General features: G+C 40.6%; 1 long non-coding RNA gene across 2 annotated transcripts in view; it reads left to right on the top strand.

Annotated features, from left to right (window-relative positions):
- LOC138951031 (uncharacterized) overlaps nt 1-17,500 on the top strand; it is a 79,676-nt gene that overhangs the window by 34,445 nt on the left and 27,731 nt on the right. Inside the window, exon 4 of one of the 2 annotated variants that reach the window (XR_011450945.1) lies at nt 12,617-12,752. The exons of the other annotated variant lie outside the window; for it this stretch is intronic. This is a non-coding gene — a long non-coding RNA (uncharacterized lncRNA). Of the gene's footprint in view, nt 1-12,616; nt 12,753-17,500 lie in introns of those variants that run through there. 2 annotated transcript variants of the gene reach the window in all.

The following is a 17,500-nucleotide window of genomic DNA, read 5'->3' as shown; positions in this document are numbered from 1 at the left end:
AAAGAGAAAGAAAGAGAGAGAGTGATAGAGAGTGAGAGAGAGAAAGAGGAAGAGAGAGGTTGAGAGGAAGAGAAAGAAAGAGAGAAAGAGAAAGGGAGAGAGACAGAGAAAGAGAGAGAGGGAGAGAGAGAGACCGAGAGACCGAGAGAAAGAGAGAGAAAGAGAGAGGGTGGAGGGAGAGAAAGAGAGAGAGTATGAGAGAGAGAGAGAGAGAGAGAGAGAGAGAGAGAGAGAGAGAGAGAGAGAGAGAGAGAGAGAGAGAGAGAGAGAAGTCTGAAGTCTGAATGTTTTAATGAGTAGGCCTTGGGCCCTTTTCATGGAGATGAGCACATCTCAAGCACCAGCATACAAATGCACATAGTGAACAAAAACAAGAACATCCTACTCATTATATATAATCCTATTCCAATAATTCCGGTGTGCTTTTCACACACTTGCGCGTACATGGGTGTTTGTGTTTGCGTGTGGTCATATGAATGGTGTGTGTCTGTGAGTGTATGTTTACGAGCGCATGTATGCTTTGTAAGGGAGTATCGCCCTGTTTCGTTTACGGATTACGGATTACGAATGAAAAGCGCCTTCATGACAAATGTAAAAATATGGTAAGTTTTGATTCTTTTGACCACGCACTAGATGCAAATATGATACTGGACAGGGGTCAAGGAAGGCCTGTGAGAGAGAGAGAAAGAGAGAAAAAGAGAAAGAAAGAGAGAGAGAGAACTGAACTGAACTGAACTTTATATTACAAGGATTAAGTCTGGGCTTTTTCTTACAATCTGTCACTGAGACGCACAAATACACAATACAAAACAGAACAAGAACAAGTCGCGTAAGGCGAAATTACTACATTTAGTCAAGCTGTCGAACTCACAGAATGAAACTGAACGCAATGCAATTTTTTTGAGCAAGACCGTATACTCGTAGCATCGTCAGCCCATCACTCACGGCAGAGGCAGTGAAATTGACAAGAAGAGCGGGGTAGTAGTTGTGCTGAGAAGGATAGCACGCTTTTCTCTACCTCTCTTCGTTTTAACTTTCTGAGCGTGTTTTTAATCCAAACATATCATATATATATGTTTTTGGAATCAGGAACCGACAAGGAATAAGATGTTATTGTTTTTAAAACGATTTCGAAAATTTAATTTAAATAATAATTTTTATATTTTTGATTTTCAGAGCTTGTTTTTAATCCGAATATAACATACTTATATGTTTTTGGAATCAGAAAATGATAAAGAATAGACTAAAAGTAATTTTGGATCGTTTTATAAAAAAATAATTTTAATTACAATTTTCAGATTTTTAATGACCAAAGTCATCAATTAATTTTTAAGCCACCAAACTGAAATGCAATACCGAAGTCCGGCCTTTGTCGAAAATTGCTTTGCCAAAATGTCAATTAATTTGATTAAAAAATGAGGGTGTGACAGTGCCGCCTCAACTTTTACAAAAAGCCGGATATGACGTCATAAAAGACATTTATCGAAAAAATGGAAAAAAAACGTCTAGGGATATCATACCCAGGAACTCTCATGTAAAATGTCATAAAGATCGGTCCAGTAGTTTACTCTGAATCGCTCTACACACACACACGCACAGACAGACAGACAGACAGACAGACACACACACACACACACACACACACACACACACACACACACACACACACACACACACACACACACACACACACACACACACACACAACACACACACCACGACCCTCGATTCCCCGTCTATCTTAAAACATTTAGTCAGAACTTGACTAAATGTAAAAAGATGATAACAATACACGTTAATTTACTCAGTAATGAAGTGGTTTTTAACACATTTTTTACAAACATTTGATTAACTTCAAGTTCTTAAAAGATGATGACAGTGAGTTCCAAACTGATGTACCCGAACATGCAAGACTGGTCTTTAAAGGTCTATACGTGGAATTGATGGGACTAAGTTGATAGATCCATATCAATACAGAGAGAGAGAGAGAGAGAGAGAGAGAGAGAGAGAGAGAGAGAGAGAGAGAGAGAGAGAGAGAGAGAGAGAGAGAGAGAGAGAGAGGGAGAGAAAGAAATAGAGAGAGAAAAAGAGAGAGAGAAAGAGAGAGAGAGAGAGAGAGAGAGAGTCGGAGTCGGAAATTTTATTTGTTAGGCCTCCGGCCCATAACAAGACTGGTGACACATAATACAAGCGAACAATGTTTAAAAGAAGCAACCTTATGGACCTGCATCTTGCAACTGTGCATTTTCCAGAGAATCAGTGCGAAATCGTATAGCTTTGTAAATATACGTTGCTAACTGTCTTACCACTTGGCCATTTGTAGAGGATAGTAATTGGCACATTCTAAACATGGATGGGTTCCGATAATACTTTGAGGCTATTAATTCAACTCTGATCTCATTATATGCGGGACAAACAAGTAAAAAATGAACTTCCGTCTCAAGTGTATCATCTGAGCACAAAGGGCAAAGTCTGTCTACGTTATTCACATTGGGTTTATACTGTAAATAGTGGTTATTTAAGGGTGACATACCAAATCTGAAACGTGCTAACATTCTCCTCAATTGAACATTTCTTATCTTTTACAAATAACCACTCATACACAAGGACTGCTTAAATAACGAATACACATGATAAAACACGTGTGATTCAAGGGAACTATGCCAATCCTGTCTAAAGCAATCGACAAGTCTTTGGCGAAATTCTCTTTCAAACGTGGAAATATTACCAACACCTTGTGCTTCCCACACTTCACCAAAACCATACTTGTACAAAACATTTCGAACTTTAGAAAGCCCATGCCATGTAATTTTGACTTTGTATAGACAATAACATATTATACACTTTCTTAGGGTACTTGTTGCCATCCATCCGAGTTAATCGAAGCCAAAACTTCATACATTTTATGTGCATTACCACAAACAGAGGATACCGTCCTGTTTCACCGTAAACTATGCCTTGGTGACTTCGAATGGACACCGACAAACCTTTTAATGGCAGACAGATGTACTCTTTCAACAATTTGTTGATCAGCAGAGAGTCCCCAGACCTCCGAACCGTACGTCAAGATCGGTTGTATTTGACTGTCAAACAGTTTAAAAAACGTATCAGGAGAATATTCCCCAATACTCCATAGAAGTTTGAGGATAGCTGATACTCCCTTTCTCGCGCGATCGGCAAGGTCGTTTAGAGTGTGGGAAAAAGATATTCTTGTGGACAAATAGACTCCTACATATTTATACATGTTTACAACTTCCACTTCACTTTCACCAAAGAACCATTTTTCTCGTAATGTCAAATGGCCACCGTTTCTAAACACAACTTATGTTCGATTTAGCCATACTTACGACTACATCAAGCTTCTTTGAGGTAGTCAATAAAACATTTAGCTGGTTTTGCAAACCGATGACACTATCAGAGATTAATACCACATCATCCGCAAACAACAAATTCAATAATTCGACTAAATCCGGTGACAATTGAATACCGTGTCCTCCATTTGCAATACTGTTTTAAATAATTCGTTAATAAACAATGAGAACAAAATCGGTGAGCAGTTTTCACCCTGTTCAGGCCGACTGGACACATGAATACATCTAAAAGTTCACCTCCTGCTCGAACACAAGTTTTCACTGTCGTATACATACTTTTAAGGGCTAAAACAATCTTCCCACACATGCCATTCTGATCCAGTACTTTCCATAGTTTTTCCCTGTGAACCGAGTCAAACGCTTTCCGAAAATCTATAAAGGCTGCATACAGTTTTCTATGTCTCAACAACTGTTTCTGTACAATTCCAAACAGTGTAAATATGTGGTCTACTGTAGAGTGATCTTGGCGAAAACCAGCTTGCTCCTCCCCAACAACTTCGTTCTCTTCTATCCAATCAGAAATACGTTTATTCAAAATAAAACTAGAGAGAGAGAGAGAGAGAGAGAGAGAGAGAGAGAGAGAGAGAGAGAGAGAGAGAGAGAGAGAGAGAGAGAGAGAGAGAGAGAGAGAGAGAGAGAGAGAGAGAGACGAGAGAGTGAGAGCCTGAGAGAGAGAGAGAGAGAGATCAAATCAAATCAAATCAAATCAAATTTTATTTTACGAGGGTTGTGGCATAAGCAATATAAACGAGCTTCTTTTCAACCAGCCCTCGCCCAGAGAGGGACTATTCTAATCTTATATATATATATATATATATATATATATATATATATATATAAGGCTTTTTCAAATTTCCCTTTTTTTAACCTAATTTCTTGGTTAAAACTTGTCTAAATTTCTAAATTCTTTCTTAATAAATATCAATTCTACACTTTGGCCTTAAATCAAAGTGTTTCCCTTCACAGATATCCTCTTGGGGTTGTCAGATGAGGGTAGTCTCCCATGCCAACAGAAGCTACCATTCAGAGAATGGTTTGCTTCTTAGTTGGATACCATGGGTTGACAACTCTCGCCATCAGTACCACCTGACCACTGATGAGACACAATAGTGTCGAAACACGTGTCTGGTCTAGGTACAAATACAATGGTCCTCCTCAGGACTAGATTACCTTGCGATACGTCCCCCATAAAGGGACTTTGCTCTGTAAATCTCGGTCCCCCTTGAGGAGGGTCTGATGCTCCCAATAGGCTGTCTGTGAAGGGATACTTATTTCTCTCTCTTTCTCTGCTAAGAGATTTTAACAAATCTCGGAAGAAAGTCTCTGCTGACTTTCGATTGTTTCTTTCACAATTTCTGATGTTTTATAATGTGGTCACCGTGAAAGTTGCATCGCCTTTAAAGCGATCCAATTGAATAAAGCAGAAAACTTCTTCTTTACCAAGTCCTGTGTTGAACAGCAGTGAAAGGTTGACCGCTTTTCCTGTTTAACCTTTTCAAAATTAGATCTAACTGGTTCGCGTATCCATTTCTGGATCTGCAGGCTGGTACAGAGTTACCTCCCTTTAGGCTTTTTCAAATTTCCCTTGTTTTAACCTAATTTCTTGGTTAAAACTTGTCTAAATTTCTAAATTCTTTCTTAATAAATATCAATTCTACACTTTGGCCTTAAATCAAAGTGTTTCCCTTCACAGATATCCTCTTGGGGTTGTCAGATGAGGGTAGTCTCCCATGCCAACAGAAGCTACCATTCAGAGAATGGTTTGCTTCTTAGTTGGATACCATGGGTTGACAACTCTCGCCATCAGTACCACCTGACCACTGATGAGACACAATAGTGTCGAAACACGTGTCTGGTCTAGGTACAAATACAATGGTCCTCCTCAGGACTAGATTACCTTGCGATACGTCCCCCATAAAGGGACTTTGCTCTGTAAATCTCGGTCCCCCTTGAGGAGGGTCTGATGCTCCCAATAGGCTGTCTGTGAAGGGATACTTATTTCTCTCTATTTCTCTGCTAAGAGATTTTAACAAATCTCGGAAGAAAGTCTCTGCTGACTTTCAATTGTTTCTTTCACAATTTCTGATGTTTTATATTTATATACAACCGTAAAACAATTACAAAAGATAAGCATGACAGCTAAAGGCAGAAAAAAACTATTCACAGGACTATATACACGTTGTAGGCTATACAAACATTATTGCGGTATGACACTGATGCTTTATGGACAGGTGATCAATATGAAAATAGTCAGAACGAAGTCTTCCATCACTGTGACTTTTCGTAATTTGACATTAAATGTAATGAGAGGTGTTTTTTGAAAGTATTGAGACTTGGACTCGAACTGATTCCGGGAGAGAATTCCACAAAACGCTGCCAGAATAAGCTAAACTTGATTTAAAGAGATCTATCCGCGGAATGGGGACGTTGAATTTTCGGCTTGGTTTGGCTTTACATTTTGTAATGAAAGCACGTGGTGCATGGCCGGAAAGGATTTTGTGAAGGAGCACGCCTTTATTTGATTTAAATCTTTCTTTTAGGGGCAAAATCTTAAGTTTTTTATAATCGTCGAAAACAAGACTGGATTGTTTTAATAGAACTGATTTTACTGCTCGTCTGTGTAGACTATACAGTGGTTTTAAAATATTTCCACTGGCTGAGTCCCAGATGGTCGAACAATAATCCGTGATGGTTTGTATGTATGCACTATAAAATAATAATCTTGAGTGTGGATCAAGAAAGTGTTTTATTCTGTTCAACAAATATATTTTCCTCGACATGGTTTTACACAACGATCTAACATGATGGGTCCAAGATAAATTATTATCGATATTTACTCCCAAAACTTTGTGATCTCCTACTTCCGCTATTGCATCGTTGCCAATTAATAAGGAATGAGGATTATTCTTGATGTTTTGTCTTTTTTGCCTTGTTGTAATTAACATGTATTTGGTCTTTTGGGGGTGAAGACTCATGTGGTTATATTCCGTCCAATTAATGAGATCATCTACACTGTTCTGCAATGATAAATAAACTTTGTCTAATTTTTTTATCAGAAGTGTGTATGGTCGTATCATCAGCAAATAGTTCACAATCATCATTAACACTAAAAGGAAGATCGTTAATATACAGAGAGAAAAGAAGTGGCCCAAGGACAGAACCCTGGGGGACTCCATATAACACAGGTCTTTTACTTGACATAGTGGAATTCACGCAGACGGATTGCTCTCGTCCGGCTAAGAAAGATGAGAGGAGGCATAGGGTTTGGGGTGACAATCTATACTCAGCTAATTTTCTTAAAAGTAACTCATGATTAATGACGTCGAATGCTTTTGCAAAATCGACGAATAGGACACCACAGAGTTCATTATTATTAATGTTGCTAAGCAAGTTTTCAAGAAGGTTTATTAATGCTGTGTGGCACGAATGATTTTCTCTGAAGCCTGACTGATTTGAATGAATAAGGTCATATTTCTTCAAATGTGCGGCCAAGTGTGTATATATGTGTTTTTCAAGTGGTTTGGATAAAACAGGAAGAATCGAGATTGGTCTGTAATTGGCGGGGTCAGAAGAATTACCTGATTTAAATAGCGGGATTACTTTTGCCTCCTTTAATTTGGCGGGAAAGTCAGATTTGTCCAGGCACAAGTTGTAAACGTATGTCAGAGATTCTGCAATAAAAGGGGCAGACAACTTCAAAATTTTCCCATCAAGATTATCTAGACCATGAGTACCAGATTGTTTTAAGCATATCAGATAATGGAAGACTTCGCTCACAGATAACAGGGGGATGTCTAAATTATGTGTAATATTTTTTGAAACACAAAACTGTTTCAACTTGTCCAGATTATTCTGTTTTGATCTATCATTTGTGATTATTTTTTCAACAATAGAAGTGAAATGAATGTTAAGGTCATCCGCAGATACATCAATGACAGAGAGAGAGAGAGAGAGAGAGAGAGAGAGAGAGAGAGAGAGAGAGAGAGAGAGAGAGAGAGAGAGAGAGAGAGAGAGAGAGAGAGAGAGAGAGAGAGAGAGAGAGAGAGAGAGAGAGAGAGAGGTGAGTGGCGGTGGGAAAGTCAATGCAACAAGTTGACTAAATCAATATCTTGCTACAGCGCTCAAAACAAATTTATTCGCTGTATTCACTCTCTCTGGATAACTTGAACATGTCAAAACAGTTGTAGAAACACAAACGTCAAAACCGTTAGGCTTTTTCTCTTTTTTTCACTTTTGGCAGCGTTCCCTCTAAATTTACCGCCTAAAACGGACTCATTTCTGTCCACAGCCAAAGCTGTTATCACCCAAACACTGCTCTATATGACAGCTAAGACCGTATTTGTTACATTTTAGCTGTGTTAACTTCGCGTTTCTACAGCAAACAAAAATAAAACAAAATCTCAAAGTACGCGTGTGCTGCCTAATATGGACCACCTTGAACAAGTCAAAGAAATAAAAGCTAAAGGCTATTTTCATTAATAAATTAAGAGGCTTGCTGAGCATAACCCATAACTAGCCCTCGAGATTTCAAAAAAATATATGAAATAGTCTTCTTTTCTTAGTACATGTAGTTGATAATTTCACTTATTTTCACTTCTTTAGTTTCCTGGTGTGCTTCAAATAATGCTCTCATCAACCCGAAACAGATAAATCTGAAGAACATTTGAATTAGTCTGACTTGTAGTTGTACACTAAGTTGTATCATGTTATGTTGAAATATAGGGGGCTTTTTACAGTGATTCGTGAAGGCCTCCTTACTGGTCCATATTGGGCGCCCAAGCTCCTAATGTGAACCAGTTGTGATTTTTTTCTGCGAGAGTGTACGGCAGTTAAAAAGACAGTTATTGGTTATCATATGAACTTGAGAATTTGTAAATCGCCATTGATCAGTGCACGCTTTTTTTCACACGTTGACATTATCTGTGATGCGGACACACACCACCATGGCTGCGTTCTGTGCAAAGTGCAAACATTTTGATGAATTATTTTCGTAAAAGTCCGTACATGAACGTTGACTTACTTTCCAGATTGAGAGTACGGTTTGTTCAACTAAAGTGATAATTACAATGTGTTCACATTGTCAGTTACTATCTTCTGAATGTGTATTTGCTTAGTACACACACACACACACACACACACACACACACACGCACGCACGCACACGCACACACACACACACGCACGTACGCACACACACACACACACACACACTCACACTCTCTCTCTCTCTCTCTCTCTCTCTCTCTCTCTCTCTTCACTTGCATCTATACAGTTTAACTGACAGCGTTATACAATGATAGCGTAAAATATGGAAATATGGAGAAAGAGAGAGAGAGAGGGAGAGATAGAGACAGTGAAAGAGAGAGAGAGTGAGAAAAACAGAGTGAGAGAGAGAGAGAGAGAGAGAGAGAGAGAGAGAAAACTAAGACAGAATATAGCAAATGTTTGTACTAAATGTATAGTTTTCAACAATTCTTGTCGAAAGATGAAGCAGACGCATAATCAAGGTAGGTAGGACATAATTTTTCTTAGAATAGCTGAAAAGTACACATTTTTCAGTGTACAGAGATTTGAAAAAGACTTACACACATACAAACACCACACGTACACTCATCTCGATTCCCCGTCAACGTGAAAACATTTAGTCAAAACTTGACTAGATATAAAAATGAAAATAAAATATGTACATTTTCATTTTTGATTCCGCCAGTCTTGTTCACAACTAGCACAGACCCCCTCCCCCCTCCCCGTCACAGAAATGCTCATCCATCCCCCATCCCCACTCCACACACACACACCCATAAAGTCTGTCTCCATCTCCAATCTCTTTTTTTTCAAAATTCGCCCACACACATACATACCAAAGCTATAGTTGTGTACATTGCCAAATATGAAAATGTTTGTACATTGTACATATACCCCGCCCTCACACACAGGCAAAGAAAGTTTCTCTGTTTTGTAAGAAAATAGAAACTTTATCAATAAAGCAAAACTATGTGTCCCTAAAAAAATGCATACAGATCTCGTACACACAATGGTTACAAAATGAAATAACAATGACACATTTTCATCAGGTCATCTGCAAACAAGCAGAAACACAACCTAGTTCACAATCAAATACTGACACTTTCTAGAATTCCTAGGAAATGTGTAAAATCCCTGAGTGAAACAGGAAATTAACAAATTTACTGAAATGTTCAGGGATTATGCGAATTTTCTGGTTTTGAGAATTTACTGTAACATATATAACGCGGCCTAGAGCGGAAGACTAGTGGCCGAAGTCTTGTCGGTAGAAGTAGGTTACGAAGAGTTACGAACACGTACAGCCTTACGCATCTCTCCGCAAATGCGCAACTTGGTAGTCACGAAGCTTGGTTAGTCGTTTGCGGAGCAACGTATTACCTATGAGGTTTACGTTGTGTGTTCATAGTATGTATATGTTACAGGCATTAAGTGAAACAAGGCATTACGCGTAATGCCTGAAATGTGCAGGCATTACGCGTAATGCCTGTGACCATTAGGCATTACACGTAATGCCTAAAAATAACAGGCATTACGTGTAATGCCTGAACATCATTGTCAGGCATTACACGTAATGCATGAAACCTGTTACAGGCATTAAGTGAAACCAGGCATTACTTGTAAACCAGGCATTACATGTAATGCCTGAATATCGTTTGATAGAATAGGTCGAACAACAACACCTTTGACTCTCGCTCGTTTCTTCTTCTTCTGACACTCTGCGCACAAAGATTTGTAAAGTTCTATCGCGTGGCATGGTATGTTGTCGTATTTCTTGTGCAACTCCTCCATGCGATCACGACCGCCATGGCCTGTGGCCTCATGCTCTCTCTTGACGATATCGTATGTTTCTTCAAGGCTAGCATAGTAGAGAATGGATTCCTCAGCTGTGTCAGTCCTTTTCTGTATAAGCCTTTCGATGTCACCGCATCTTAATACCTCGAATCTGAAAATTAAAGTAAATGACAACTATTTAATAGAAACAACAGGACATGTTTATCAAGGTTATAAACAATGTACCGTAACTCTCGGCAGCAAGTCGGATATAATTATAACACGTAGGACAGGGTCCAGATTGAATTCATCTTGCTAAAACAACAACAACATGTCAATGTACCCGAGCGCTACATTCAAACTACTAAAGATCGTGAACAACTTACGTCGAATAATAATAAGAAATCTTCCTTGTGAGAAAAAAACCCCGTTTACACAGTGTTTCTCAAGCGAACAGTAATAATAAGTTGATATCGTAGCTTTCAACAGCCCCGGTATGTGAGATAACACAACGCAATTTTCTTATTAGCTGTTTTTGTTCCAGCAAGAACAATACAGTCAGTGTACTAAGCCTTTTTTGTTACCTCCCTTTGACATTATAATTATGTGTCAATTACTCTATCAGAGACAGCATTGGAGATAACCCGGTGTCAGTATTGTTTCACGATAGACGTAGAGCTGAATACCAACACTCAAATCTGTTTTTGACAAACAGCACACATCACTTACTTTCCCAAGAGATGATACTCATGACGTGACTTTGTCGTTTTCTGGAAGGCAGCTTTTACTTCTTCGATTGTTCTGAAGTACACAGCTTTCGGGAGCAACTTTCTGCCGTCCTTTTCATAATGTTCAAACAATTGTTCTTTTTCATTATCCTCCATGGTGACGAATAAGCAACTGGAGAAAACTCGACTGGAAATATTGGACCTCGGCTTTCCATTGTGACATGCACTCACACTTACGTGAAATTCAAACTGTGGTGAACACTATGTCAGAAATACATTATTTTGCATTGCGAACGCTCACTCATAATCGCAAAATAAAATGTGCATTCATTTCAAAGCTCACTTGATTAAATGTCAGTTACTATATTCACACCATGACAATTTGTCAACACTTTGTCCTTAAAGGTCATTGTCTACATTTTTATACCGAAATCGCCATTCGACCATTAAAATGCAGAGTCTATTATCTACAAATATCAACAATACACCCCCTTTCGATCAGGAAAGACGAAGCCAGTGTAGCCGTTTGAAAATTCATTGTAGTATTCCAGCGTAGTACTCATAGTAGGATATCCTTATTTGGAAAATGCCAAGCGCAAAACTCATCTCAAATCCCGTGCATTTCGTGCGTTTAAAAAAAAAGCGTGGACAGCGCTCCAGTGTTGCTGCACTTGTTTGGGCGTGGCTATTAGCATAGTGACATGAATTTGATTGGTCAGTATTTTTAGGCAAAGCACATGTTCTCAGCAAGCAGAAAACAAAATATTGGAGGCGTGAGTCACGCTACCCAAAAATAAAATCTTTTTTTACATATTTTTGTTTCTATAACTTTTTTTCCCCATGGTTCATTCATCATCTGACATAACTTTTTAGCGAAATCTAACCATACGATTATTGAAAAAAAGCAAAAATGTAGACGACCACCTTTAACAAATGTTCTCACCGTCATCCAAGAGGTAATGTGTATTGCCTGAAAAGGGTAATTTTGAGAATCAAATTTCAGGCATTACGTGTAATGCCTGGTATTTTTAGGCATTACGTGTAATGCCTAGTAGTCACAGACATTACGCGTAATGCCTGGTTTCACTAAATGCCTGTAACATATATACTTACACGCGTGTATACACACACACAAACACACACACACACATACACATATACACACACATACACACACACACACACACACACACACACACACACACACACACACACACAGGCGCGTGCACACGCATACACGCATACACTCACTGAATACACACACACGCACACACACACACACATACACACACACACGCACACATACACAGGCACACACACACACACACAAACACACACACATACACACACACACACACACACACACACACACACACACACACACACACACACACACACACACACACACGTACACAAACACACGTATATACGAACTTGCACAAACACAAACACACATTCCCACAGTGCAGTGAGTTGGTTTTCGTTAATCATAATGACAGAAAATTCGCTGACACTCTTATCACTTGATAATAAACCTGACTTTCTGCCATTTTACTTATTTATTTCTGATTGTAGATTTGTTTTGAAGATACCACCATCAACCGTAGAGTAGTTGTTTTTGTCACTATATAATAACGTACATTTCACGAACATATAAAACAGAACTGAATACAACATTGTTGAAAGCAAAGAACAGAACCCAGGATTATATATATTTTGCAGACTACCAGGCGTACAGAGTGCTGCTGGTGTAACGAGGATTCAGAGTGCAACACCGAACACTGTGACTGTCATGGTGAGGGCGATGAGTGCACCAACTGCGTTACAAGGAGCTGTAAAAACCGGGTAGGTTGTCAAGAGTTATGTGCTGTTAGGTCGGGCATCCTATTCCTCTCGTAAGACCCACACCGTCCCCCGTAAACCGTCGGTATTTGATCACAGATACAGAGACAATACTTACACTCACTGGAAGACATACCAGTGACGACAAATGGTCTCACCGGGAGATATGTCAGTGACAACAAATGGTCTCTCCTGGTAACATGTCAGTGACAACACATGGTCTCACCGGGAGACATGTCAGTTACAACAAATGGTCTTACCGCGACATATACCAGTGACAACACATGGTCTCACCGCAACACACACAGTGACAACCAATTATTATAGGGGACACTTCCAGGCGGAGGTCAGACTGGGATGTTGAATTCACTTTTAATTAATATATCATGCCTCAAGCTGCTGTGGGCGATTGGAATACAATTACAAAGTACTAATTGAGTTAGACTTCTCATATACGACACAATTCCCGCATGAGATAAAATATCTACAATTACGCACGCACACATAAAAGAGCTTTGTGCACGGGTCAAAATTTGTGTGTCAGGGGTCAATTGGTTTGATTTGAACTTGACGTTCGTGTTTCTCCGAACGTCTGTGTATCGAAACACAGATACACGCACTCCATGAATTAATAAGAAGATACAACATATCGCTAGGTTTCATTTGTTTGGGATGAATTTATGACCTTTCATGAAATAGGTTTTTGTTTGTTTTTTACTTTTGCCAGTTTGCCAGTTCGTTTTTTGAACTTTGCAAAGCAGTGTCGTCTGTTTAGGTCTGGGGAAACGCCAATGAAACGAGCCGAAGAATCCCCGAGCGTTTCTATTGGGTTTGGTTTTGATTATCCATGTATAACCTGCTTCCTGCAACTATGGTAACCGGGGATTTATTGCATGGCGAACATGAGATTGTTTCCCAGGTGTTTGTGAATGAAAACTTGTGAAAATGATGACAATGGTTGTCGTTGTGCTTGACAGTACCTGTAATAGTAGTCAACTAATATCAGGTATTGCTGTCTTTTGTAGTCGCACAGGTCCGCTCCAACCATCTGCAGGGCTCTGTCGGGTATAGGAGTAGGTGTCAGGGGTTCTTTCCTCTGCGAAGGTTTCCTCTCCTCACAATGGTTGCAGGGCTGGACTATCTGCTTGATGTCTTGATTCAGTCCAGGCCACCAAACTGATTGACTGGCTCTCTCACGACACTTTGTTATGCCCTGGTGTACACTGTGGATCAAATCCAGGATCTCCTTCCGCATTGACGTTAGAATGACTATCTTGCTTCCTTTCACCAGGAGGCCGCTGTGAATGCTGAGTTCGTTTCTGACGGAAAACAGCTGCTCTCTGTTCATCCATCGCAGCTGTGCATTGTTGTGATTTCACATATAGATTTAGCGTTCGAGGGGGTACCCTTAAACAAAGGGGCATAAGTAGTATTGGGAATGAGTTTTTTTCGTGGCGAACTTGATAAAACGTGTCCAGTAGACCCCAATGAATATGTCCAGCCTACTGAAGCTGGATCCTGAGGGGGGTGCACGGTAGGCCTAGCTGGCTTGGAGCCTGTGTGATCTGTCTCTAAATCAAATGAGTCAAGTCCCACCAGATATTTCTTCAATTTCTCGCAGGCCCAGGCCGATGCTAGACACTCTTTTTCGATGTGAGCGTATCCACGCTCTGCTGATGGCAGTGTTCGTGAGCAGAAGGCCACTGGCCACAGGCTTCTTGATGCCATCGTGGTCTTGTAGGAGAACTGTAGGCGAGTGTTGGATCTTGCGACAGCTGATTTTTGACTTTGGCGAACGCTCTTGACTGCTGGTCTCCCCAGGACCACTCTTGATCCTTTTCAAGCAGCTATGTGACTGTTGAAGACAAGTTTGGGACGTATCGGCCCAAAAAGTGTATCACCCCGAGCACGCGCCTCAGCTCAGGGAGGGTCAGGCATGTCCACGATTGCCTCAACCTTGGATGTGTCAGGTTTCACCCCATCAGCACTTATCAAGTGTCCAAGGAACTCTATTTCCTTCTTTCTCAACTCTGACTTCTCCCTGTTGAGTTTCAACCCCACAGACTGTAGTTTCTTGAACGCGTTGTCCAGATGCTTCTCGTGGGCGTTGTCATCGTCGCTGTAGACGAGGACACGGAGCTTATATTTGAAAGTTTTGCAAGACCCAATAAATAGAGAATCTTCTACTCGTTTCACTCCATCGTTTAGTGCTTTGATTTGTCCGCGTTCCCTCATGATGTTTGCTACGTTATCCCGAATCACAACATTAGCAAGATCGAGATCAGCACTTTTCAGGACGTGTACGGGAACGTAGACGGTTAACGTTATCAAATCTAGTTTTTACATCACGCGTTTGCCAAGATCTTCAGTCTTGGTGGGAGAAAAAAACAACGCATGCATTTGGAACATTGGAGAAAAAAAGTGAGGTCTCTGCTACACGTTCGATCATCTAGAACACTGTATTATACGAAAACGCCAAACGCTGACTCTCATTGTCAATAAGGAGCGACCATTTCGTTTTGTCCTTGTCCGAGGGCCCCGGGGGCCCTGCAGCGAATACAAAAAAAATGTCAAGGTTAAAATTGTATTACCTCTGGTATGGTCTGAGCGTCAGCTAACTTTTGCACATTAATTTATGTCAATTTCTTGTTACTCCTAGTTCTGAGAGCAATAAATACTACCAAAAACGTCATCTCCGATACTGTCCGGGCGTACTTTTTCCGAATTTGAATTTATTTTAAAAATATAAGCAAGCTCTTTCTTATCACATGCACTATCATTTTACATGACACGATCGTCAGTGCTGTTGCTGCAGTCCTTTTACATGACACGATCGTCAGTGCTGTTGCTGCAGTCCTTTTACATGACACGATCGTCAGTGCTGTTGCTGCAGTCCTTTTACATGACACGATCGTCAGTGCTGTTGCTGCAGTCATTTTACATGACACGATCGTCAGTGCTGTTGCTGCAGTCCTTTTACATGACACGATCGTCAGTGCTGTTGCTGCAGTCCTTTTACATGACACGATCGTCAGTGCTGTTGCTGTAGTCATTTTACATGACACGATCGTCAGTGCTGTTGCTGCAGTCAGTTTACATGACACGATCGTCAGTGCTGTTGCTGCAGTCATTTTTGTGCATGAGGAAGTCCCTGTGAGTCTTCGCCGGGCGCTGTGGCGGGGTGGTAAGACGTCGGCCTTGTAATCGGAAGGTCGAGGGTTCGAATCCCGCCCGAGGCCGCCTGGTGGGTTAAGAGTGAAGATTTTTCCGATCTCCCAGGTCAACTTGTGTGCAGACCTGCTAGTGACTTATCCCCCTTCGTGTGTACACGCAACCACAAGACCAAGTGCGCACGGAAAAGATCCTGTAATCCATGTCAGAGTTCGGTGGGTTATGGAAACACGAAAATACCCAGCATGCTTCCTCCGAAAGCGGCGTGTGGCTGCCTAAAGGGCGGGGTAAAAACGGTCATACACGTAAAATTCCACTCGTGTAAAAACACGGGTGTACATGGGAGTTTCAGCCCACGAACGCAGAAGAAGAAGAAGAAGAAAAGTAAATGTCCGGGTAAATTGACGCAAATGCAGTAACTTTTTTCGGGTATATTTTTTCATCCCATTTTGAGGGACTTTTTACACAGGAATACGCTCAAAACAACCTTCAAACGTGTTTGGTTTATGAACAGGTCATTGTTTACAGCTGAAGTGCGTCTGAGTCTAGCCAAGAGGCAACACAGAGAGAAAATGGACTTGGGGTTTCCATAACCGCCATCTCCGTTACCGGCTTTTTCTGGCAAATGAGAAATAATTTATGTTCCATCAAGGAATATGGTGTTTTCTCGCATGAACACACAAGGAAAAAATCATTAACAGGGCCGTCAGGTGTCTTCTGGCTCTGTGGTAAGGCAAAATGCGAGCGCCCGTCATCTCCGATACCGTCATCTCCGTTACCGTCATCGCCGATACTGTCATTTGCGGGCCAAAATAGGATGCCGTTTTCGACGTGTTTGTTGACAAATCATATATCGTTCGAAAGAACAAGACCTGCTCTCTATTCTAACCAATGGGCATTCAGATTCTTATGATACTCTGTAATCTGCACTTGACTGAAAAAAGGCAATGTTTAATTTTTTCTTGCCTCAAAGACCCGCAAGATGTTCAAACGTCCACAGACCAACTAACAGTCCAGCCTTTTATCTTTGGTTCAATGTATTTGGTTTTCCTGTACGTGTAGATTTAAGGGTGCCGCTGGTGTAATTTGTAAACACACCGTTCGCAGGTGTCAAAAACGCCACTTAAAAGTTCAACCACGCGCGTTTTTAGATCCAGTCACAAAAACCGTCGCATATACTTAAGCCTGCTGCGCAGAAACACATCATTACCACAGTTGGAATAGAAGGCTTAGTGATTTTTGGCTCACGTAAGTGTAGCCTATGCGATGCTAAACTTTGTCTGTCTGTGCGTGTGTATATGTGTGTGTATGTGATAGAAACTTTAACATTTGACTAAACACCGAAATACTAATTTTACCTGGTTATTATCCAAGCAACAGCTTCAAAATATTGAAGCAATGATCAACATTTCGTCGGCACGTATGTAGTTAAAGTGTGTATCCAAAGAAAACAGGTGGTGGTGGGTTTTGGGGGGGTAAAAACAGCTGACTGATTTGTGTCGTGTTTGGTATGTAGACCAGGTCAGGGGTCAAGGTTAGGTCAGATCGCGTGAAGGATTGTGGTATAGATACAGTTATCACCGAGCTGCAGTT

The sequence above is a fragment of the Littorina saxatilis genome, linkage group LG16 (assembly GCF_037325665.1).
Source record: "Littorina saxatilis isolate snail1 linkage group LG16, US_GU_Lsax_2.0, whole genome shotgun sequence".
Lineage (NCBI taxonomy): Eukaryota > Metazoa > Mollusca > Gastropoda > Littorinimorpha > Littorinidae > Littorina > Littorina saxatilis.
This window is presented reverse-complemented; position numbering and strand designations above follow the sequence as displayed.